Source organism: Pleurodeles waltl, chromosome 3_1 (genome assembly GCF_031143425.1).
Source record: "Pleurodeles waltl isolate 20211129_DDA chromosome 3_1, aPleWal1.hap1.20221129, whole genome shotgun sequence".
Classification (NCBI taxonomy): Eukaryota; Metazoa; Chordata; class Amphibia; order Caudata; family Salamandridae; genus Pleurodeles; species Pleurodeles waltl.
Window position 1 is genome coordinate 39,921,863 of NC_090440.1, and position 25,077 is coordinate 39,946,939.

The following is a 25,077-nucleotide window of genomic DNA, read 5'->3' on the forward strand; positions in this document are numbered from 1 at the left end:
TAGTGCTTTTAGGTGATCCCATCTTGAGACTTGCCACACTGGTCAGTATTGTGTCCAAATCCTGTTTTTTCTGGTGTCTTGGGTCATTTAGATGCTTTCTGTAATAAGTAAAAAAAATACCTAGTATTACATGTTGTTCTGAACCCAGTTTACGTGGTTCTGTTTAATAGAAATGCACTGTGCCTGTTTTAGCACTACTACAAAGGAGCATATTTATGGGGATGTGTCCTACGCCAAAGTGGAATACAGTGCATTCTTGTCCTTTTCCCCGGCACTGGTGCCGTTTGCAGCCTAGCACCTATGCAGGCACCCTTGCACCATGGTGCAAGAATGCCTCTGTTGCATGGAGGATTGCTTTTGTGCAGGAGGTTCACCTTCCTGCACAGCAACAATCCTGAGAGGCGTTTTCCTTGTTCTATGTGTGCTGCAGAATGCAGCACACAGAAAAGGAAGTAAAAGGGAGAAATAAACATGTATCTCCTTGTTACACCTCCCCTCGGATGGCCTATGGATTTAGCATATTCCTGGGTTTTCAAGGTCTTTTTATTCTGGGAATTTGTCAAAATCCATGGAGCTTCCTTGGGCACACCCACGCAACACCAATGGAACGCCTTCCCAGGGCAGAGTAACACAACACTGCGTTTTTTGCTGTGTTGCACTACTCCAGATTTATGAAGCCACGCAAGGCCACCTTCACCCTAAGGTGGCCTTGCGTGGCTTCATAAATCTGCACCAGAAGCTGCATTACTCTTACACCATGTTACTTGACACAAGTTTGACGCAACCAGGGTTCTAAACATGGCCCTTAATGCTAAAAGTGCTTATTAATTACCAGTATTCTTCATTACTCTGATTACCTTTCCTCACTGCAGTACTTACTAAATTAGGGGCCATATTTATACTTTTTGACGCCACAACTGCGCCAACGCAGTTGTGCGTCAAAGATTTTACCGCCGGCTAACGCCATTCCAAAGCACCATGCGGGCGCCTTATTTATGGAATGACGTTAGCCGGCGCTGCGGACTGGTCTGAGTCAAAAAAATTACTCACACCACGCAGCGCCGGCGTATGGGAAAATGGGGGTTGTGCATCAAAAAATGGTGCAAGTCAGGTTTGAGGCAAAAATCAGTCATTGTCCCCTGGGCATGGTCATTGCACATAGTGGCAGGTAGGGGGGCCCAAATCAGGCCCCCATGCCACTTAAACAAAAACGGAAAAAAATACTTGCCAGAACTTACCTTTACTTCCCTGGGATGGGTCCCTCCATCCTTGGGTGTCCTCCTGGGGTGGGCAAGGGTGGCAGGGGAGGGCACCTCTGGGCTCCTTCCGAGCCCACAGGTCCCTTAAAGCCTGCCCTGACCCAGGCGTTAAAAAATGGCACCCATCAGGCTGTGCGTCGTTTTTTAAGGCCCACCTCCTCCTGTGCGTCAAAATGACGCCAGAGTATAAATAAGGCGCACAGGCCTTAAAGTAATTTTTTGGAAGGGAACGCCTACCTTGCATATCATTAACCCCTTCCAAAAAATGATGCACATGGTGGGATTTTGACATCCGCGTGGTCGGGCGTCAAAGTATAAATATGGGGCAGGGTTTGCGCCGAATGTGCGTCAAAGTTTTTGACGCACATTAGGCACAAGCAGAGTATAAATATGCCCCTAGGTGTGTCCACCTTGGCCCAGGCACCACATGACATAAGGAAAACTTACATTTGGCCCCTTTACACTCTCTATAGAACCTCACTTCTGGCCCACGTTTTAGAGAGTTATAAAGGGGGGCAGAGACCCACAGTACTTCCTGGTTTGTGTCCGCTCCTGCAGCCGATACTGCTTGGACCTTTCCTTCCTGAATTTCTTTTTAAATTATTCTCTAGAGGCCAGGGCTCAGAGCTCCTTCTTTCAGGGCATTATCCCACTTGCTTTTTTTGTTGCCATTCTGCAGCACACATATAAAGAGGAAAATGCCACTGAGGATAGTTTTCAGGAAGATGCCCCTTCCAGCAGAAAAACAATCCTGTCTGTAACATAGGTACCCTTGCACAATGGCGCAAGGTGCTTCTGTTGATGCTTGGAAGCCTCAAGTGTGTCAGCGCAGAAGCAGAACAGAAATGGACGTATGTTATTAATTATGGAGCCTTCCTGCCCTTTCCATTTGACTCAGCGCAGCAAGTTGTCTTGCTGCATTAGGCCAAATGTTAGTAAATCTGCCCCTGAGGTCGGACATTTTTTGGGGCAAAAAGACCAGAGCCCTGATTTATTAAGCCCTTGCTTGTCCTTCTTTCGCTCAAGGCAATGCAAGAACAAGGCAAAGGCTTTAGTAATATTTACAATGCCACTCAAGGTGCAATATGCTCCACCTTGTGTGGCTTTGTAAAGAAATATAACGCAATTTAGTTGTTTACACAGTGTTACGCTACATTTCATTTCCAGCTGGAAGCCATTCTGTGGGAGGAGCATGGGCGTTCCCATGCATCCACCAATTAATGTTTGGCACATTCTCAGATTTACTAAATATATTAATCCTTTGAATGCATCAAGATACAACCCCTTCCTTAGTGAGGCATTATGAGGGGAAATCTATTTTCTTCCTGGCTATTTCTTGTTTCCACAGGTGCTGCATTCTGCAGCCCGCATAGAAAGAGAAAAATGCCTCTAAGATTTGTGTCTTTTGCATTGAGGTGTCACTTCCTTCACAAAAACAATTCTGCCTGTAACGTAGGGACTCTTGCATGATGATGCAAGGTGCCTGAGTTGGCACTAGGCTGCACACAGTGCACCCTCGCAGTGAGGCAGCATTAATGTTCTATATCTTTGTAAATATAGAGCATTTCTGCTCCCCCTCTTTTACACAACACAACTTTGCTTTCTATCCTGTGTTGCATGAATGATAAATAAATATGCCCATATTATCCCCCTCATCTCCCACTGTGCTCTTCTCTGAACTAAGTGGTCTGTTTATCAGGCCTGTTGAGTGCTTTTCTCTGAGAGTGTCTTGCTGGTTTCTTGGGTGATTGATTAGCTTCCGTGTTAATTGACCTTCACTTTCTACAGGCCTCCTGGGCGAACTACTGGACTCCAAAAAAATACTGCAAACAGCTGGAAAGGAAATGGAAAGTCAACCACAACACCAACTCCAGATCAACCTACAAGGATGTACTCAGGCTCTACCACCACCTTCTGAGAGACACCAAGAGAAGATCCCTCACAAAACGAATCAAAGCCAGCTCCAAAAATGGCAAAGAGATTTTTTCTATCATCAAGGAGTTCACTACCCCAGAAGCTTCTGCCAACTAAATCAATCCCTCCCAGGATCTCGGTGTCAACCCTTCCAACTTCTTCCACAGCAAAATTGAAAAGATCTACAATAAATTCAAAGAACAACCTATCCCCTCCCCCTCCCCCCCCCAAGGACATTGCCAGCAACTTTCCCACTGTCTAGTCGGACACACACCTAACCAATTGGAGAACACTCACCAAGGAAGACACCTCTTCTACTCCAGAGCCTCCACTGCCCCTGTCCACATCATATCTACAACGTAGGAGGACCATTGATCAGCGAATTCCTTATGCATATCATCAATTTCTCCATCATGTCTGCAACCTTCCCTGAAGACTAGAAACATGTCTCAGTCATGGCTCTCCTCGGGAAACCCTTGGGAGACCCCAACAAGCTGAGCAGCTTCCACTCCCATACTCAGCAAATGTGATTGAGAAGGTACTCTACCTTCAAATTACCAGGAACTCCACAATCTTCTTGACTACACCCAATCTAGCCTTCGCACCAACCACAGCGATAGCACTCATATCCGCTTGAGACAAAGATCCACACCCTTCTCAACAAAAGAGCTACTTCCACTTACATCTTAAGGATTTTCGGGGCCCTGGGCCAAACATATTTTGATAGCCCCTCTTTGGAACAGTTTTGAATTTATGATCCAGTTTCAGCTCTTTCATGCCCTCTTTGGCCAGGTGTAGGAAAGTGCCCCTTTTGGCATGGTTACCCCCTCACCCCCACTTTTTGCCCGATATTGATGCTGAGTTGATTGAGATTGTGCTGGGATTCTGCTAACCAGACCCCAGCACTAGTGTTGTTTCCCAAAATCTGCACTATTTCTTCCACAATTGGCACACCCCTGTCACACAGCTAAGTCCCTTAAAAAGGTACCAGTGGTACCAAGGGCTCTGTGATCAGGCAGGGTGCCTAAGGGCTGCACCATGTATTGTGCCACCCTAAGCGACCCCTCACCAAACACATGCACACTGCCATTGCAGATTGTGTGAGCTGGTTGATAGAAAAAGGTAAAGTCGACATGACATCCGTCTCAGGGTGCCATGCCCACACACCACTGCCTGTGGCATAGGTACGACACCCCTCTAGCAGGCCTTACAGCCCTAAGTCAGGGTGCACTATACCACAGGTGGGGGCATAGCTGCATGAGTAATATGCCCCTACAGTGTCTAAGTCCATTCTTAGACATTATAAGTGCAGTGTGGCCATATAAAGTATATGGGCTGGGAGTTCGTCATTACGAACTCCACAGCTCCATAATGGCTTCACTGAAGTCTGGGAAGTTTGGTATCAATCTTCGCATCACAATAAACCCACACTGATGCCAGTGTTGGGTTTATTGAAAAATGCACCCAGAGGGCATCTTAGAGATGCCCCCTGTAATTTGGCCAAACTTGTAGTGCAGGACTGACTGGTCTGTGGCAGCCTGCCACTTCCAGAGAAGTTTGACCACATGGGGTGAGAGCCTTTGTGCTCTCCACGGCCAGAAACAAAGCCTGCACTGGGTGGAGGTGCTTCACACCTCACCCCTGCAGGAACTGTAACACCTGGCGGTGAGCCTCAAAGGCTCAGGTCTTTTGTTACAGTGCCCCAGGGCACTCCAGCTAGTGAAGATGCCCGCCCCCGGACAAAGCTCCACTTTTGGTGGCAAGTCTGGTTGGGAAAACTAGGAGAAAGAAGGTGGTGTTACCACTTCAGCTGGGCCCACCACTAAGGTGTCCAGAGCTGAAGTGACCCCTTCCTTGCAAAATCCTCCATCTTGGTTTGGAGGACAGGGACCAATAGGGTTAGGACTGTGTCCCCCTCTCCAAAGGGAGTTGACACTGAAAGTGTGTAGTCACCATCATGGACAGTAGCCATTGGCTACTACCCTCTGAACCCTGTAACACCCTTAAATCCAGGAATTAAGGGCTCCCTTGAAACTAGCTCATCAGATTTCTGGTAACCTCACAAGAAGAAAGAAGGACTGCTAAGCTGACCCCCACCCCTCCAGCAGAGAAGACTGAAGACGCAAACTGACTTGGTCACAGCCTTACCGGCCTGTCTTCAGCTTCTAAAGCCCTGCTAAAAGAAGGTGACGCATCCTGCAGGACCAACGACCTCTTAAAAGCCTCAAGAGGACTGACTGCACCCCATAGGACCAAGAACTCACATGGTCAGCGTCCCTGTCCAAGAAGAAATACTATCCAAGGGCTCAAGAACCTCCCTGGATCCGCGAGTCCTGTCTACTCTGCATCCGACACCCAAAGCCCATGTTCAGGTGGCCCAACCGACTGCAGCTGGTCCCCAAGTGATTCTGACCAAGTGTTCACCCTGGGTTGACCCCTCCTGCCTAACACGACGAAACCTGCAGCTTGAATTCGGAGGACCCCCCTGACCGCATTGGAACAAGACGGAGATACCCGTCACCAAAGGGTACTCTGCACCCGTACCCCCCTCGCCTTGGGGAATCCGATCTCCGGTGCAGCAAAGTCCAGCAGGTGGCCCTCCTCCCTGTCCAGCCCGTGGTTTTCCGGAACGACCCCCTGGACCCAGTCTTCAGCATCTACGTGACCACCGGGGTCCCTCTATAAAGAAGCATTGGGAGCCCGACGCTGTGTCGCACCCAGCCGCCCCAGCGCCTCTGAGGGTGTGTGTTTGGTGCTCATCTGTGCCCCTCCCCCCCAGTGCTCTTCTAAAGCCCCCAGGTCAGGCCCTCTGAAGACACGGGTACTTACCTGCAAGCAGGCCTGAATCTGAGTGCCCCAGTCTCCATAGGAGCCCAAGTTAAATTTGTCTCATCTTTGACCTCTGCATCTGGCCGGCCCCGTTTTGCTGGTGGTGGGTGTTTGGGGTTTACTTGAACCCCCACCTTTGGACATCCTAACCCCTGGAGACTAGAACTGTAAGTCTTATACTTACCTCAAACTATGCTAACATTTCTTACCCCCAGAACTGTCTTTGAAAATTGCACTGTCGACTTTTGAAACGGATTATTGCAATTTATTTGAAAAACGTATAACGTCAATTTGACACAAAGTGGTATTGATACATATGTTGGATACTTACTTACAAATGTACTTACCTGCAAATTGAATCTTGTGGTTCTAGAAATATATTTTTGCTATATAAAAACCATTGGCCTGGAGTTAGTCATTGAGTGTGTGCTTCATTTATTGCCTGTCTGTGTATAACAAATGCTTTGCACTACCCTCTGATAAGCCTAACTGCTTACCACACTACCACAAATGAGAGCATTAGTATTATCTACTTTAGCCTCTGTTATGCTTTTGGGGAACCCTTGGACTCTGTGCACACCCTATCTCATTTTGATATAGTATATACAGAGCCAGCTTCCTACACCAGGTCACTGACACCAGGTCACTGACACTACACAGATACACTGGTCCAAATTCTAAGTGTATTTACATATAATATTTAGGGACAGAGACATGCATTTTTAATATTGCCACACAGGATAGTGCAAATAATCTCTGTGACATCCACCCCTTTCTCATATGAGAGATCTAAAATAAACTTTTTTTATGGATGTTGCATGAAAAAACGCACTTCTCAGAAAAATGTCTCTAGTAGACACACATCACTCACATTAAAAATACATTGAAAGAAAACAATATTTTAAACAGTCTGTTTAAGTATTGTTCAAGGTGTTGACTCCAACCCTGAATACTCTTTGTGGGAACTAGAGGTTCGGCCTTGTCTCCCCCCCTCCTTTTTTGCCTCTTTCTTCATGACCCCCCACATATGATGTATATGTTTATCCTGATTGCATACCTCGAGGTGCGTCTAGTCCTCTCCCCACACCCCCATCGCTTCATGATAAAATACTCAAAAATATGCATTGTGTTAAAATATCAGTGTACAGAGAGCATACGAGCTAATGAACGACACAGCAATGTGTTTCTTTTTTCTTATTTCTCAAAATGTTTTTAAAAAAATTACTTAAAAAATGTATTATTCAAAGTAATCAGGGCAAGACCCGCAGCAGAACAGACTTGGCTCTATCAGGGGGGCCCCCTGAAAAGCTGGGGCCCTAGGCCAGACCCCACTTTACCCATGACTTAAAACCTCTCTGGAAACCTCCACCCTCCTGCTACTAGACCTCCCTGTTGCATTCAACACTGTGCCACACTCCAGCCGCTTAAAAAGACTACACTTTAAAAGCATCCAAAGTCTAATCCGCTGATGAATATGCCCCTGCCTCACAGGGAGAACACAGAAAGTCAGACTCCCTCCCTATACATCAGAACCCAAGGGCTTAATATACAGAGCCTCTCAAGGATCATCTCTCAGCCCTACCCTGGTCAACATTGATATGATACCACTCTCTAATGTCTTTAGTGCTCACGGCATCTCCATCATTTCCTATGCGGATGACACCCCACCTATCCTCTCACTATCCAATAAGTCTTCCATGGCCAGATGCATCTTTCCCAAATTCATAATGTGCACAGCGGAACGGATGAAAACCAGCTACCTGAAACTCAACTCGGACAAGACAAAAGTGTTAATCTGCTGGAACAATAACTCCACCTGGGATTCAAGCTGGTGGCCGTCAGAGCTTGGCTCAACATCTATACCCTCTACCCACGCAAGAAACCTGAGAATATGCTTAGATGACAAACTCAACATGACCTCGCAGGAGAGTGCAGTGAGCTCCTCCTGTTTCTACATACTATGCATCCTCAGAATTTTTTTTAAAAAATGCATCCTCAAGAGCACCAGGTATATCATCACTCAAGCCCTTGTTACTAGCAGACTAGACTACGGCAACACACTTTATGCCGGAATATCCAACCACCTCCCCCACTGACTTCAGACCATCCGGAACGCCGTGACTAGACTCCTCCTGGACTTCCCATGTCTCACACACATCACACCACTGTGAATCTGTAACGAGCCTAGTCCTCTAGCGCTGCCACTTTAAGCTCCTCACAAGGTGGCCTAGCGTTCTCCTACATCACACCCAAAGCATGGAACAGCTTCCCTCTTTACTTCAGGGCCTCCCCTCCTCACTTCTTGAATTCCACAAGAGGCTGAAGACCTGGATCTTCAACAAGCCCCCAATAGATGATCTACACACCTTCTACAGCGCCTGGATACACTTTGGGTGATAAATCGTGCTCTACAAATCCAAATAACATAACATAACGTATCCAGCTGGGTGGACTAAAGACACTCACCAATGTTGTTATGAGTAGGTTAGAGGTTCAGGATCTGACAGCACCCCAATTCTTTGTCCGAGATTATGGATTAGGACAATCTAGTAGGTACATATGCCTTTCCTTTTACATGTTTTCTTTGAGCGCTGAGGTTTCTGGTTTTGGCGACTTACCTCAAGGGATCTTTCTACCCTCTTCTCCGAGATTCTTAGGTAAGTGGCCTGTAATCTTGACTACTATGTTCCGTTCAGTAGGATCTTGAGTTGTCTGCTGCTAGGTGCCCTTTTTAGCCTTCTCATCACATTGCTGGAATAGCCTTCCTCCTCCTCTCCAGAGTCCACCTGATGGGAGGGATGGATTGGGGCTTGTCCTCATTGATTATGCCACCTTTTTTGCTCTCTCTTTTGCAGAACATTTGGATGGCTTGGCTGGTTGGTTCATGGAATGCATGCTTAGTTTCCTGCTGCCCTTTCTGGCCATGGTCTGTTGCTGGTCTGTGAGACTAACACCCTGGCAGGGTTTAACTCCTTGATCAATGTTCTCCGGTTATTGATTACTATTGGCCTCCAGTTTCCAAATGACTTTGTTCTGATCTTACCCCAGGTGGTACAAAGAGGACAGTAAAAAGGGCACTTTTACAGCACAGAACACCTTTTACACTGGATAGTAAATAAAAGCCGCAAAGTCTAAGTACATGTGGACCTCAAACTCCTGCTTTTCTACTATTACATTCTGTCCCATGAATTATCGAATATTCACTGATCAAAGCTCTAAACCATGGATGTCCAATGCTGGTGCATGGGGCTCGATATGCACCAGAGCTTTAGCAAATGAAATCAGCATTTACGTGAGTTGTATTTAAATGTGTTTCATGCACATATCCTGAAAATGTAGACTATATCTGGCCCAGCTGTGCCTTTGGTGGACACCTCTACCCTAAGGGCTTATTTACAAGCAGCTAGCACCGAAGGTGCAACCTGCAGGCCCATATCTGCAGGCCCATACCTACAAGGCCACATGCAAAGCCACTTACCTTGATTTTTCATGCCTTGTAGAGCTGGAGTAGGCAACGCAGCGCAAGTTGCTGTGTTGCCTTACTCTGCGTCAAAGAGGCGTTCCATGGGTGCCATGTTTTCTCATACAACAACCATGGATTTTGATGCATGCCCAGATTTACAAGGATTTGTAAACCTGGAAATGCATAAATAGACTACGCCTCCACAGAGGACGAAGAGAAATAACTTTTTTCTCATTTCTTTCTCCAAATACCGATTCGATATTCACTTGTAAACCCAATATTGCATTTCTGTAATGTGTTACCAAATCTCACTTTGGCCCAGATTTACTAAATTGTCATGCGCCACAGCAGTGAAAAATTCTGCGCTGCGTGCGAAGGAAAGAGCAGGAAAGTGCCATATTTATAGAGATATGGCACGCTCCTCCCCTCTTCCTAGTGCCGGTGCCGATTTTTGCTGCTGAGTGCCACACACACACCTTTGCAGCATAGTGCAAGGGTGTCTCATTGAGTCTAGCATAGGTTTTGTACTGAAAGGATCACCTTTTAGTACAAAAACGATGCCTAGACTAACTTTAAAACTTTCCCCACTTAGTGTGTGAGCTGTACAGTGCAGCACACATGCAAAGTCATTAAAGAAAGGAGAAATAAACATATTTCTCTTGGTATATCACCTAGTTGGAATTTGCGCTATTTTTTATGCAAAATCCTGTTTCATCCATGCACCACCCATGAAACGCCCCCTTGGCGCTAAGTAATGCAAAGCAGCGCCTTGCGCTGCTTTGCGTTACTTATAAGTGATTTTCCCGCACAAAACAAGTTTTGCGTTGGAAAATAAGTAGATAAAAAGATTTTGCATCATTTGGCTCACTTTTGTGATGCAAACACGACGCAGAATATTAGTAAACATACCCCTTGAGTTTTGTACATTTAAAAATGCCATTCTGTTGTCACAAAGGCTCCGATTTGTTTTTTGTGATGTGAAATTGCATTATAACATCCGACCCACTGTACTTAATTTGTGCTGGTGGTTGTAGGTGGCAGTGAAAGGACTACCCAGCACTTCTATTTGGGGACCAGGCTTATTTTTAGTCATTAGACTGTGACTCAGAGCAAAAGAGAAAGGCAGGAAAGGGAGAGCAGTGACAAAGGAAGAGAGGAGGGGTGAAAAAAAACAACTTGCCAAAGTTAGATAAGACATAGGAAGTATAGGGTGGTGGGAAGAGGGGCATAAGTTGTGTTCAAAACTAGACATCATTGGTATGTGACAACCCCAACATCTGGCAACGGGCTCCTAAAAAGACTTTTGGAACTTGCACTTATTTATTTTTACAAATTAAACACCAGGTGGGAGGATTTCAAATGGGTGAAATGTGGCACGAGAAGCTTATGATGTCGAGATTGGTCACTTCAACACACCTGGGGGTAAAAAAAAAAGCCCTTTGCACCACCAGAGCATCACTTTTTGTGACGCTCCAGAAGCGCAAACTACAAAATCACATCTATGATGTCACGCAAAGCAACATGCGTGACTTTGAATGTCCTTAGAGGTGTGGAGTAAGGCAAGGCACTGCAATGCTGCAGTCCCACGCAACACCCATGGATTTTCTTACGCTTCCCCAGATTTACAAAACCATGAAAACCTGAGGATGTGGCAGAACCTTACGCCTCCCAAGGGGAGGCGTAATGAGGAGAAATAACTTTTTCTCCTTGTTTTTTCCTCTTCCCGTGTGAGGAGCATTTTGCAGCAGACATAGGAAAAGGACAACAGCTCTCATGATTGTTTTTGTGCAGGAAAGTATCCCTTCTTTACAAACAAAATCCTGCATGCAACAGAGGGATCCTTGCAAATGGAGCAAGGGTGCCTGCATTGGTGCTAGGCTGCAAACCGTGGCAGTGCATGGGGAAAGGACAGGAATGCGCGGAATTGGATGAATATTGTTCTTTCACTTTGGTGTAGTGCAGCGCAGCAAGGTGACTTACGCAAAATCCCGAAAAATAAGGGTCTTGGTATTTCAGTGAATGGACGCCCATGCAAATGGCATGCGTCAATGGGAGCATACCAAAGCACTGCAGTGCCACTCCTTATGTAAACACATAATTGATAGAGCATCTGCAGAACGTTCAGATCTGGGACTGGGTGACAGATGCCACTCCTGCAGGACGGTGAAAGGGGTGACAGATGGTGGGTGCATGCTAGCGTGTGGTGTATTGGTCTAGGGCGAGTAAGGACAGATTTTTTTTCTGGAATTTATGGATGCTGTTTGCTCACTAATCTTCCATTACATGAGAAACCATTCATTGTATTGTATTGCAACATTTACATAGCGCTTACTACCGCTATTTGAGGCACTGAAGTGCTTGCATACCTGGGTAGCATGCTACACCATGTGGGTGACTAGTTGGAAGTGTGTTGTCTTTGTTTCGATCCTATGTTGAAAGTGTTTCCATGTTGTGCGTGAGGACCACCGAGGTGCAGTTATCTTTGTGTATCGATGCAGAAACACTTCACAAGGGAGCCAAGTAAAATCATTAGGACTATTCAGCATTCTGGACTCTTCAGGAGAAAAAGATTTAGGCTTTTCTTACCCTCCAAGTCCAACACTTCTAAGAGATCAGTAGAATCAAGGAAAGAAAGGCAATTGATTTATCCCTCCGAGTGTACAATAAGGGTGCGTGATCTGTTATGTATGTCATTAAACTGTAAATACAATACAAGTCTGCATATGTTGGTACTTGGATTTTGTTGAGTTGCGTCACAAAAGAAGCAATATTAAATCTATTTTAATGACTCTTGGGTGAGAATGTAGCCAGTTTGTGTGAAAAGCTGTGGCCCTGATGCACTTAGGAAGGATCACAAAGCAGAGTTTTTTGCTCCCCAACTATTTTGCGAACCCACCGTCATTTTAGGTTCACCTGATGTCCTTATCAGTCACATCACAAAATATACATTTGCAGGCAGTCCCAAAGACTCCTGTCTCATTAATATTTATGAGCAGAAGTGAGTGGTCTCTGCCACTGAACACGGGTGGTGGGGTCGGTGGGAATAATTTTTTTTTTTTTAAAAACACTTACCTGCTCCGAATGGAGACAGGTTCATCACCTCTGGCCTCGTCCGGAAGCACACAGGCTCCCAAACTCCTCTCAGCCAGTTAGACGCTGCTGTCACCAGCATTAAAACATCGGCATGATTAGGGTGAGCGGCCCGTTTTGGCGCTCATACATGTAATGGGACCCTGAGCACTTTCTCCTCCTGGCTGTGCAATACAGCTGGGAGGAGAAATGCAAAGTACGCATGTCTGGTTGGCTCAACATGGCCGGCCAAATAGACATGCGCACTTATAATACACTCACCACTCCTCCTCCAGCCCGCCCTGCCCTAACCTGGCTCAGCTAAAAATAGAATGATAAAAATGCTCCGTTACCATTTTATTTTTCCTTCTGCTGCCGTGGGGCGACGCTCCTCCACCTTAGCGGAGGACCCGCCGCTGGCAGGAGTACTTGGAGTGATGGGAGAACACTGAGAATTTTCTCTCGCTATAGTAGAACTTTTTCCGTAAACCAGCGCAACTCCCTTAGAGATACAGGAGTTAAAAAAAAAGTTGGCATTGAGAGCATAACATAAGGAGAAGCATGTCGTTTCCCCCAATACCCACAGCTGGCACTCACAAAATAGAAGCTGTCCATCATTACAGCCTGCAATTTAGAAATAGCTGCTGACTGCTTTGACAGCTCACAATTCTGTGTCAGGACCAGAGGCTCAGATTATGTTTCTCTTTCTTTACTTTCTTAACTTCAGGAGCCAATCACATTAAAGTAAAATTCAAAGTACATTACTCCTCTTTCACTGGACACATCACATGCCCCAAACACAGTAGAGTAACCCCTATAAAAGTATCCAGCCATCATATAGCGTCCTCTTTCTGTGCTGCTTCGCAGCCAGATAATTGCCTTTTATATCCATACTGTTGTTTATGCCATGATGTTTAATTTGGCTATTGTACGTGTGTTCTAGGTGATACATGTTATAGTTTCCATTGTGCTTCCCCGCTTTGTGCTTGTGTATTTAATTTTGAGGTTTGTCTAGTGAGGGTATGTCATACCCTATTATTCCCCAGGTGGTGCTAATCGGCGCAATAGTCCCTTGGTTTCAGCGTCTTCTGAGGCTTCCCTCATCAGCTCAGCGGAGGCCTGTTTGCTACATTTTATCTGCCTTGCAGAGAGGGAGTGGGGAGTGGACACGCCTCGGTGTAGTCCTCTTTTGTTGTCCATGTGTTTCTCCGCTACACCAATGCGCAGAATGCACTCATGATGCCGGTGAGCTTCCTCCCTGTGCCCGCAGGTATCCCGATCAATGTGTCTGTGCCACAACACATGTCCCTGGCATTTCCTCTGATGCCCTGATTGCAGAGAGCACAAGGTTGTATTTTGAGTATATAGACTGGGCCTAAAGCAATTTTGAGACCAGCAGTTCCTTCCATGCCCCAATTAGGCAGTTCATTTGCCTGGCAGGGGTCTTCTCAATCCCCCTATTTTCTCTGGAGTTACTTGCATTCGACTTTGGTGAAGACAATGGATTATTAGGACCCCTATAAAGATGAGAGGGAATATCTTCCTAATGATGGTGGAAACCAGTTCAAAATGGACCTCGCTGAGGCTCTAGATTGTCGAGTGCAACAATCTATGAATGATACCTTGGTTAAGGCTCTGGCCCCTTTACTGGTCAACTGCTTGATTACGCCTATGATCAGGGCTGGCTTCTAGGTCGTCTGATCTTGAGACAGGACCCTACTCCTACTAGCAAGGGTAGCCCCAGTGGTACAACCCAATCTGATGCCCATGAAGAGGATTTTGCTAGACTTCAGCGCAAGAGAGATAATGATCATGACTATAGCGTCCTTCACCATTCGGGGGTCTCCCCCTTACCACAATACTTCACCTTCTTCTTCTCAGGATTCTGATTCATCTTGTACTGAGGACAGCAACAATTCGGATAAGCTGGGCTCAAGTAAGAAAAACATGTAGCTGCTCCAAAACCCCCTTGCCTTCTTACTTTTGAACCCTCATAAATAATGCAACCTAGAGCTTCTAATTGGTCTCCCTCCCCGGAGGTTGCAAAATATGTTCAATTCCACCTCTGCTATGGCTTCAATAGAGATGTTCGTGCTCGCCTTCCCGCAGAATGTCCTCGACCAGATTTAGAAGGCAAAGTGCTGGATATTCCAGAGGTAAACCCAACCATGGTCACCCTCATGAAGAAATCAGCTAAAAAACCTATAGAACGGCTTAGATACAGCGTGGCATAATTGTCAGGATAAGCTTCTAGAAATGGCCAGACTGTTGACAAAAATTCTAAAGTTAATCAAGCCAAAGGCTCCAAGTCTCCAGTGTGTAGAGATATATTGATTGGCTGGGCGTAAAGAGCTATATGCCAACTGGGTAACACCAACTGCACCATATCTATGGAGCGGAGATCCTTTCTGATGTGAATCGATCCAAAGCTCAATGATCTAGTTACATCTGAGGATGGCCCAGTGGCTGAAGGACTTTTTTTTTGGAGGACCTTTTGTTAAGGAACTGGCTAAAGTTTGCTCTAACTACTGCACTATGGATAAAAGCGCAACCGTCATTTGAAAAAGTGTTCAAAAGAGGCCTTTTTCTCAGGGTCAGGTGATAAGGAGGGTGGGCGCCAGGTTGAGGTTCCTTCCAAAGCCCTTAGCAGGGTTGCTATCCTAGAAGTAGCGGTGGTTGTTACGGACAGACTTCTAATGTCACCAGGTGAGTTAACTTCCCTACCCTGGCCATTTTGGTGAGGGGGGCAGGGTGCACCTAGCAGATGGTGCAGTCTGTTGTTGCTTTTCAGTGTAATCCTGGGTTTCACACCCATCATGATTGCCTTCTCCGGGAATGTCTGTGGATTTCATAGTTGTGAAAATTATAAACGTAGATGTAAAACCTCGAAGGGCAAGAGGTAGTAGGTGCATAGGCACAAAGACCCGTTCACAGCCCCACATACCTAGATGCAGTCCAGTGGACTTAGGGGCATATTTATACTCTGCGCCGAATGTGCGTCCAAATTTTAGACGCACATTCGGCGCAAACACTGCCCCATATTTATACTTTGACGTCCGACGTAGCGGGCGTCAAAGTTCCACCATGTGCGCCATTTTGTTAGAAGGGTGAACCAGCCTTGCGTTAATTATATGCAAGGTAGGCGTTCCCTTCTAAAAAATGACTTTAAGGCCTGTGCCCCATATTTATACTGTGACGTCATTTTGACGCACAGGAGGGGGCAGGCCTTAAAAAACCGCGCCCAGCCTGATGGGCGCCGTTTTTTAACGCCTGGGTCAGGGCAGGCGTTAAGGGACCTGTGGGCTCAGAAGGAGCCCAGAGGTGCCCTCCCATGCCCCCAGGAACACCCCCTGCCACCCTTGCCCACCCCAGGAGGACACCAAAGGATGGAGGGACCCATCCCAGGGAAGTTAAGGTAAGTTCAGGTACGTATATTTTTTCGTTTTTTTTTTGTGGCATAGGGGGGCCTGAATTGTGCCCCCTACATGCCACTATGCCCAATGACCATGCCCAGGGGACATAAGTCCCCTGGGCATGGCCATTGGGCAAGGGGGCATGACTCCTGACTTTGCTAAGACCGGAGTCATTTCAATGGGGGTTGGCCGTAAAAAAAATGGCGCAAATAGGGTTGAGCCCAAAATTTTGCCTCAGCCTGACTTGCCCCATTTTTTGACGCCCAAGCTCCATTTTCCCCTACGCCGGCGCTGCCTGGTGTGAGTCATTTTTTTTGACGCACACCAGTCCGCAGCGCCGGCTAACGTCATCCAATAAATAAGGCGCCCGCATGGCGCTTTGGAATGGCGTTAGCCGGCGTTACATTTTTTGACGCACAACTGCGTTGGCGCAGTTGTGCGTCAAAAAGTATAAATATGGGCCTTAGCCCCTGTAGCCCCCGCGGCGGGTGGGGGTAGCTCTAGGGAGCACCGTCAGCAGAGCCAGCACTGTGCACTGGCGGTGGGTCCTTGGTCTGAGAGCTCTTGACTGTGTTATGGCAGTGGGGGAGCCCCCTCCATGCACATTGCAGGGTGCCCCCTCAAGTTTGGTTACACCACTGATGCAGTCGCTAATGGTCAGATGCTCCAATGCCCTGGCAGAGCAGTGAATGCACAGTCCAGAACTCCAGAAATGGCCTCAAACCAACCACAAGCATAGTCACAAATGCTGAGGTGCAGCACACAGCTGCTGGAAGAAGGGGTGCTGCAGCACCCGCTAAATAACCATGCTACGGTTCAGAAGGTGAATGAGCAATAAATATGTGTTTTCATCTTGTCTCATTTCCTGTGTGTTTCAAGATGGAGGTCAAATGTCAGGCTATGTATATTGTTGAATTGTTGCGTATTCTTTTAACTCGGAAACTGGTGTTTACTTTTCTTTCTCGGACTGCAAATTCAGAGGCTTTTGCAAACTGGACTATTTGATACTCTTCCTGGGGAACAGGAAGTGGGAAAGGATAGGCCGTAGGATGTGATTTTTTTAACACACAAAGGCCCTCATTACGACCCTGGCGGTATAGAACCGCCAGGGCCGCGGCACGCGGGAGCACCGCCGACAGGCCGGCGGTGCCCCGCGGGGCATTCTGACCGCGGCGGCTTAGCCGCAGTCAGTAAAGGGAAACCGGCGGTCTCCCGCCGGTTTCCCGCTGCCCCCAGGAATCCTCCAAGCTGCGCCGGCTTGGGGATTCCGACTCCCCCTCCCGCCATCCAGTTCCTGGCGGTTCTCCCGCCGGGAACCGGATGGCGGGAGGGGGAGTCGCGGGGCCCCTGGCATGGGCACTGCAGGGGCCCCCATAAGAGGGCCCCTACAAGTATTTCACTGTCTGCTTGGCAGACAGTGAAATACGCGACGGGTGCAAATGCACCCGTCGCACCTTCCCACTCCGCCAGCTCGATTACGAGCCGGCATCCTCGTGGGAAGGTCATTTTCCCCTGGGCTGGCGGGCGGCCTTTTGGCGGCCGCCCGCCAGCCCAGGGGAAAACTTGAAATACCCGCCGCGGTCTTTTGACCGCGGCGCGGTATTTTGGAGGGCGGAATTCTGGCGGGCGGCCTCCGCCGCCCGCCAGAATCAGAATCAGGGCCAAAATCTTTTAAGTATATATAAATGAACTGTACAAGTATTTCAAAATATATCAACAGTTAGCAAATCACAAATGAAGCACCTTTTTTGTAATTCTGAAGTGTGTGGAAACAAACATTTTAATAGGATCAAAACAAATCAAGACACTGTGCTTGGTTAATTGCAAATAATAAATATTTGCTGAAACCCCATCTCAAAAATGATCTTTTGTGTGCTAAATTGTTTTACCAGTACAACTGAATTTGTGTTCAAATTTTATGGTCCTTTCAAAGGCAAATGTTCTGTCTGCAAAGGACAGTGTGCTACCACAGCAAACTTTAGTAATGTATTTGCAACAGTGTGCTCTAAAATGCAGCACTGGGTACATAATACACCCAGCTCACTAGCAGTGCCTCGTCTCTACCCAAGGGCAGGGATGATTGGGTAGCCGAGCGCATGACATAATTGATTTCTCAGGGAAACCGTGGTCACTCAGGTCTCATCCGTTTCTCTCAGTTACATTAGTCTCATATACACAATGACAAACAGAGGCAGTATATGTTTCAATAAGATTTTAATGAAGCAACTGCATCTTAAATAGCAAAGCATGTGCTGCAATAACCAGGACGATGCAGCATGACAAGATTAAAATGGTGACAAGGAGAGTAAAGCATAGAAATAACACTACCATATTGTCACTAGTCAGTAGACTAATTCATACCTAGGCTATAATAGAGCACAGCATGTTAAGCTCTACTTCTGCCCTTCAGGTTCCCCTGGGAAGAAATCATCCCCCATGCCTGAGCAAAGGCAGAAGCAGCTGTAGCGAAGCGTTCAGCAATCAGCATTCAGACGTGGTCATCTGGCTGGAATCTCCCTCTAACGTGTATGGGACGAAGAAGTGTTTTTATAATAAAACAGCTGATGTTATGAGAAAATGTCCCTACGTAAGGATGTGTGTTTTTCTATGAATGTCAAAGACTAAACTTGTACCACGTTCACCGGGCAACCTATCTTACAGCAGCCTTGAAAGAAGCACAGAGTGAGAACATAGTGCTGGCCTATGCAAAAACAGCTCGATAGAAAGAAATAAAACAAGACCTCAAAAGTTGCTATTGTAAGAATAATAAAACAAAGCTGAATAAAAAAAATCTAGGTTAAAGTGCACAGCGGCAGGCCTAGTATGCTAAAATAACGTGCATGGTGCTACGACTAAAATAGCTACACAACACCCTCCCCTTGTCGGTTGAAGGTGGTTCAAAGCCTAAATGTACATAAAAGCTCCTAAAACTCAACCTAAGATATATATGTAAAAGATGTCAATAATGACAAGTTAAAAGGACACGAGCATCTATAAAAGGACAATTTAAAATGTTAAAATTTGGCATAAAAAAGGGGCTGAATCAAGAGTCAAAGTCATTACATAATACACCTGTATCACTCTACTGCTGAATGGGCATATCTTACTTGCAACACTGTGAGACGCTTGGGGCCTCATTTACTAGGAAATGGCAGAGCTCGATGGCGCAAGCAATTTTGCCGTTCCGAGCTGTGTCATTTCCAGAACACAGGGATGCACCACAATAACAAGAAAACAGCTCATCCCTGTGTTCTCCCCTGTGCTGTCGCTAAATTTGCTGCCTAGCGCTAACGCAGGCACCCTTGCACCATAGTGCAAGGGTGCCTGCATTGCAGGGAATTATTATTTATGTGCAGTAAGGTGTCCCTTTCTGCAAAGAAACAATCAATAATGGTGATGTGCTGCAGAATGCAATCCTGCAACCACAGGCACCTCAAGGCATTGTCGACCTGTTGGTGGGGTCTGCTGTCTCTGGACATCTGAAGATCCTGCTTCACAGCTGGTGAGTCGGTGGCCTCCTCTGAGTCCTGCTTGTCTTCTATCCAAGTTTGGAGACTGCAGGTCCTTGCTCCTGCCACTGGACTGGCACCCCTGTGCACTGTGGCTGTTGCCCTTGCCAAGGTTGTTGGCTGTTCCTCCAGAAGATCCTCCGGCTCCAAGAAGCTCCAGCACTCTGCAAACAAAAGATCAGCTCCTGTCCTGCAACTCCTGTGAAGTAGGACTTCTGTTTTGCTGGGCTGGTAAGGCCTCCTGGCGATACTCTCTGTGCCTGCCTTCGGTTGGTCACTCGTGGGGGTTCCATTGAGTTCTTTTGGCTTTTCTGTGTGCTGCAGGACAGATCTGACTCCACTTCCTGGCTCGAGTCTCCTAGACCTTGCTGGTACCATTGCAAACTCCTCTTCTGCTCCTATTTGCCCTTGCCAATGCTTGTTGGTGACCTGGCTGATCACTGACCCCTCATGCAATCCGGCAAGTGTCAAGGGACAGCTCATAGGTCACTCCTCTGATCTTCATTGACTCCTGGACTCCACAGCTGGACTTCTTCTTCCACCAACTTGCAGGAACTTTATCTTTAGGAGGGTGGGCATTGTCACCTGCAACACCTGGGCAGCTCCTTGGGTGCTGGATTCTGTCCCCTTCCTTTGCAGGTCCTTCACATCTGGAATCCATCCCTGGGTTCCATCAGCCTGGTCCACAGGCTGGTTGTCTCGGGGTCCACTGGGAAGGGTCCTGAATTCCACAAACTCCAATCACTGCTCTCAGTGTTAGTCTATGGGACAACTGGATGGGTAACTGACTTACTCCTGGGTGCTGGGGCTGTACCCAGCCCCTAGCTAACCACCACACTTATCTTGGCTGGAGTCCCACTTTCACATACCATTTTGTTTAGTAAATGGTTTGGCCCTACTGGTTACTTTATGTGTATAATTTTATGTAATATCTCCAAAGGGAGATATACCAATGTCAATTTAGTCTAGTGCTATGATAAAGTATCCTTTATTTTTATAACACTTGTGTGGTTATTTCTTGTGAGTAAGTTCTTGTCTAACTACTGTGGTATTGCAAGTGCTTTACATTCCTCTTGGATAAGCTTTAGCTGCTCACACCTGCTACCCCTAAAGTGCTTCTGCTATCTGGACACCCATTCACCATCACTAAGGGTTGCCTGGACTCAGTATAGGTGCCACAACATAGGTGTACACCATAAGCTGAGTCATCCTCCTACATTGGTGGCAGCAGTGGGATAAGACACCTGCATTGCTTTACCACTTGGTCAGCAGTGACTTCTCATAAGAAAGATCACTACTAACTATTGTTTACATACTGCACTAGTAACTGCAGGAAATCCTAAACTTTTTGCCTGGGTGGTCAGAGGTCTAGCATAGCCCTTTCTCCAAGCCTTTTAAAAAAGGTTTAGAGACTTAGGGCCAGATTTAAGAAAAGTGGCGCTACATCACATGTAGCGCCACTTTTCTTGCCCCCATGGCGCCCCCCCCTACCGCCACCAAGTATCTAAAATACGGCGCACCATTGTGCAGTGTAGGGGGCAATAGCGTCAGAGTTTTTTATGCTATAGGTGTTCTGTTTAGGGTTAGTGCCAGAATTTTGCCGCTAACCCTGAACAGTACGTAGGGGCCCATTGTAACCAATGGTGTGCCTCCTTTTAACGCCTGCTCTGAGCAGGCGGTAAAAGTGTCCAAAAAAATGATGCAAAGAAATCTCTTAGATTTCCTTAAGCCATTTTTTAGGACCCCCTAACGTGGGAATGCTCCCTTTGCATACATTATGCATGGCGCAGGCATAATGTAGTGCAAAGGGTTACAAAGTGGTGCAATGCATGCATTGCACCTCTTTGTAAATATGGCACGGGGAAAAGGTCACCTTAGCGCCGCCTTAGTGTAAAAAAATGACGCCAAAACGGCTCTAACGTGGTGCTAGGCAATCTTAAATCAGGGCCTTAGAGTAGGTAAGTGTAGCACACACACGTCTCTTGCACATTGTCTACAGTTGAGGGAGCTGCACAGACTCCGGAGTCTGAGGGCCAGATTTATTGAAAAGTGGCGCAGCGCAGTACTGCCCCAAAGTTGGCAGTGCCGCGTCACTTTAGAAACGCAGCAATGCACCGTATTTAACTGAATACGGTGCATCCCTGCGATTCCCCCTGCGCTGGCACTAAATTTAGCTGCCAGTGCCACGGAGTCATCCTTGCACCATCGTGCAAGGATGTCTGCGATGAGAGGTGTGATTGTTTATGTGTGGGAAGGTGTCCCTTCCTGCACATAAACAATCAATAATGGCGCTTTGGCACTTCTGTGTGTGCTGCAGAATGCAGCACACACAGAAGTGCCAAAGCGTCATTTTCAAATAATTGTTTATGTGCGGGAAGGTGTCCCTTCCTGCACATAAACAACCACTTCTGGCATTTTGCTCTTTCTATGCGTGCAGCAAAATGCAGCACGCATAGAAAAACCAAAAAACAAGGAGGAATAAAAGTATTCCTCCTCGTTGCACCCTGCTAACGCCACCCCTATGGGTGGCGTTAGACTTTGGCGCTGCCTCAGGTTTATGAAATTTCATAAATTTGAGGCAGCATCAAAATGCAATGGGTGTTGCTGTGGCATGCCCACAGCAACACCCATTGCACGCCCCTTCCACGCACAGTGCTGTGTAGGAAGGGGCCGTATTTACAAGGTGGCGTTAAGCCACAAAAAGTGGCTTAACGTCACCTTGTAAATACGGCGCAGTGCTTAGCGCCACAGGAGCGTCACAAAAAGTGACGCTCCTGTGGCGCTAGGGGCCTATAAATACGTCCCAAAGTATGAGGGCCTGATGTTGAAGGAATGCAGGGGCCTCTGTACAGCTAGAAAACTTAAGACCGGTAAAAACCCTAACAATACTATTCTCTTGGACCTCCTTATGCAGGATGACATACAAAATCCTGATAGGGAGAGAGAAATTAGATGATGAGGGTGGACCCCCAGTGTTGGAAAAGCAGGTACCAGGTACTTCCTGTGACCACACTGGGCAGGACAATAAGGATTCTGGGGAAATCCTGACACTGCAGGGAGTTGTGTTGGTAGCAGAAGAGGGGTCTTAGCAGTAGGCCCACTTTTAGGCCAGGATTTATACTTTTGGGGCAAAACTGCACTAACGCAGTTTTGCACCGGCTTTCACCATTTCTGTGCACCAGCCAGGCACCATATTTATGGAATGGTGCAAGCCGGTGCAAAGGGTAGGCTAGTGTAAAAAAAAAAAAATTGACGTTAGTCGGTGGGGGTGGCGGTATGGGAGAAGGGGGTTTTGCACCAAAAAATTACGTTAGACAGGTTAGAGTAAAAAAAAAGATGACTCTAACCTGCCTATCGTCATTTTCTGATGCAAAACCATCCATACCGCATGACTTCTGTCTTAGAAAAGACAGGAGCCATGCCCAGCACCCCAATGGCTAGCACAGGGGACTAGGGTCCCCTGGCCATGGCCATTGCACCCGGTGCCATGTATGGGGGCCCATTTCAGGGCCCCCTATGGCACTTTAAAAACTAAAATAAAATACTTACCTGTACTTACCTGGGATGGGGTCCCCATCCTCCGCTGTCCATCTGGTGTGGGTGTGGGTGGGGGTGTCCCTGGAGCCTGGGGAGGGCACCTGTGGGCTTATTCCATGGTGTATCACCATGGAAACAGGCCGACAGGTCCCCTAACGCCTGCCCTGACCCAGGCGTTAAAAAAATGGGGCAAAGTAAACTTTGCAGCATTTTTTTACACCTCCTCCCTCACGTGCACCATTTTTGCACGGGAGTATAAATATGGCGTTAAGGCCATAGAGTCATTTTTTGCACGGGAACGCCTACCTTGCATCTCATTAAGGCAAGGTAGGTTTCCACGTCCAAAAAATGACTTTAACTCCATAAATTTGGCGCTAGAGAGGTCTAGCACCAAAGTGTAAATATGGAGTTAGTTTTGCACCGAATTAGAGTTTAAAAAAATGATGCTATTTCGGTGCAAACAGAGTATAAATATGCCCCTTGGTCCCCCAGGGTTGGTAAAGAGAGTCCCCAGGAGGAGTTTAGCTGCCTCATCCTCAGTTTCTCTTGCCTCAGCTTCTGCAGTGGGCTCCATCCACTGTATCTCTGATGAGGGATCCCTAGATAGGGGGATCAGTTTTCTGAGATTTGAGCAGGCCAAGCTCAAGTTGAAACAAAAGCAGCTGGTGCTACAGAGAAAGAGACCCTAGAGATGGAAAGGGAGAGAAAGAATTTAGGGGTTCGAACTCTATGGTGGCAGCATAAGAGAGTACAGGGTCAGGGAAGATTCCTTTAATTCCAGGAATCTCAGCACGATAGTCCCCGCTTACAGGGCTGGGAATGACATCCACAAGTGGATGACTGCTTTAGTGAGGGCCTGTAAGGTACAGAGGGTCCCTCAGATGCAGTGGGCAGCAATCCTGTTGCTCTCCTTTGTAGACAAAGGCAGAGACAAACTTGACTGTAAGGGAGATAGAAGCAGATAACTACTAGGTCTTGAAGGAGGCTCTGATTGATGAGTTTGGGCTCACAACTGAGGAGTGCAGGATTAAGTTCAGAGAAACTCAGAAGGAGTCCTCCCAAGACTAGGTAGATTTTGTGGACTGTGCAGTTAAGGCTCTGGAAGGCTAGTTACATGGTAGTAATGTGCATGACTATGAAGGGCTGTACAATCATATCACGAGAGAGCACATCCTTAATAACTGTGTCTGAGAAACTGCATCAACACCTGGTGGACTCAGATCTGATCTCTTCCCAAGATTTGGGAAAGAAGGCTGACAAATGGATTCGCACCAGGGTGAGTAAGACAGCTCACAGTGGGAGTAACCAGAAGAAGAGGGTTCTACTTCTAAAAACAAGAAGAAAGATGGGGAGAAAAATACTGACAAGAAAAAAGTCTTCATCAGGGCCACAGAATTCCTCTGGTGGTGGGTCCAAATCATCTTCCTCCTCCTCCTCCAAATAGAAACCTTGGTGCTTCTTGTGTAAAGAAAGAAGCCATAGGACAGGTGACAGCACCTGTCCGAAGTAAAGCACCAAGGGTACTACCGCTCCTCCTAGTGCCCCCAACAGTAGTACTAGTGGTAGTACGTCAACCAAGGGTGTAGCTAGGTTCACCTTGGGGAGTGCAGTGGACTCTGAACCAGTCAGAGAATCCACGGAGGCTGTCTTACTATCAGAGGGTGGCATTGACCTTTCTACCATGGCTGCCTGGTCCCCTTGTATGAGGAAATACAGGCAGCACCCCCTGATTAACGGCATTGAGGCAGAGGCTTACAGGGACACAGGTCCCACTATTACTATGGTGACTGAAAAATTGGTGTCCCCTGAGCGAATCCTACTTGGTCAGAGTTACCAAGTTGCCAACGCAAACATCACTAAGTGCCACTCCATGGCAGTTGTCAACTTTAGCTGGGGGGGTGGGGGGTTACTGACCCTAAAAGAGTTGTAGTGTCCTCTTCCATTCCTGTTGATTGTCCGAAGAGCAATGATTTAGACACCTCAACCTGAGCTGAAGTGAAGCTGCAGGCCCATGCAGCAATGCTGGGTATCCCTGCCAATGTCTTTGTGACAACAAGAGCACAGACCAGGAAACACGGAGACTC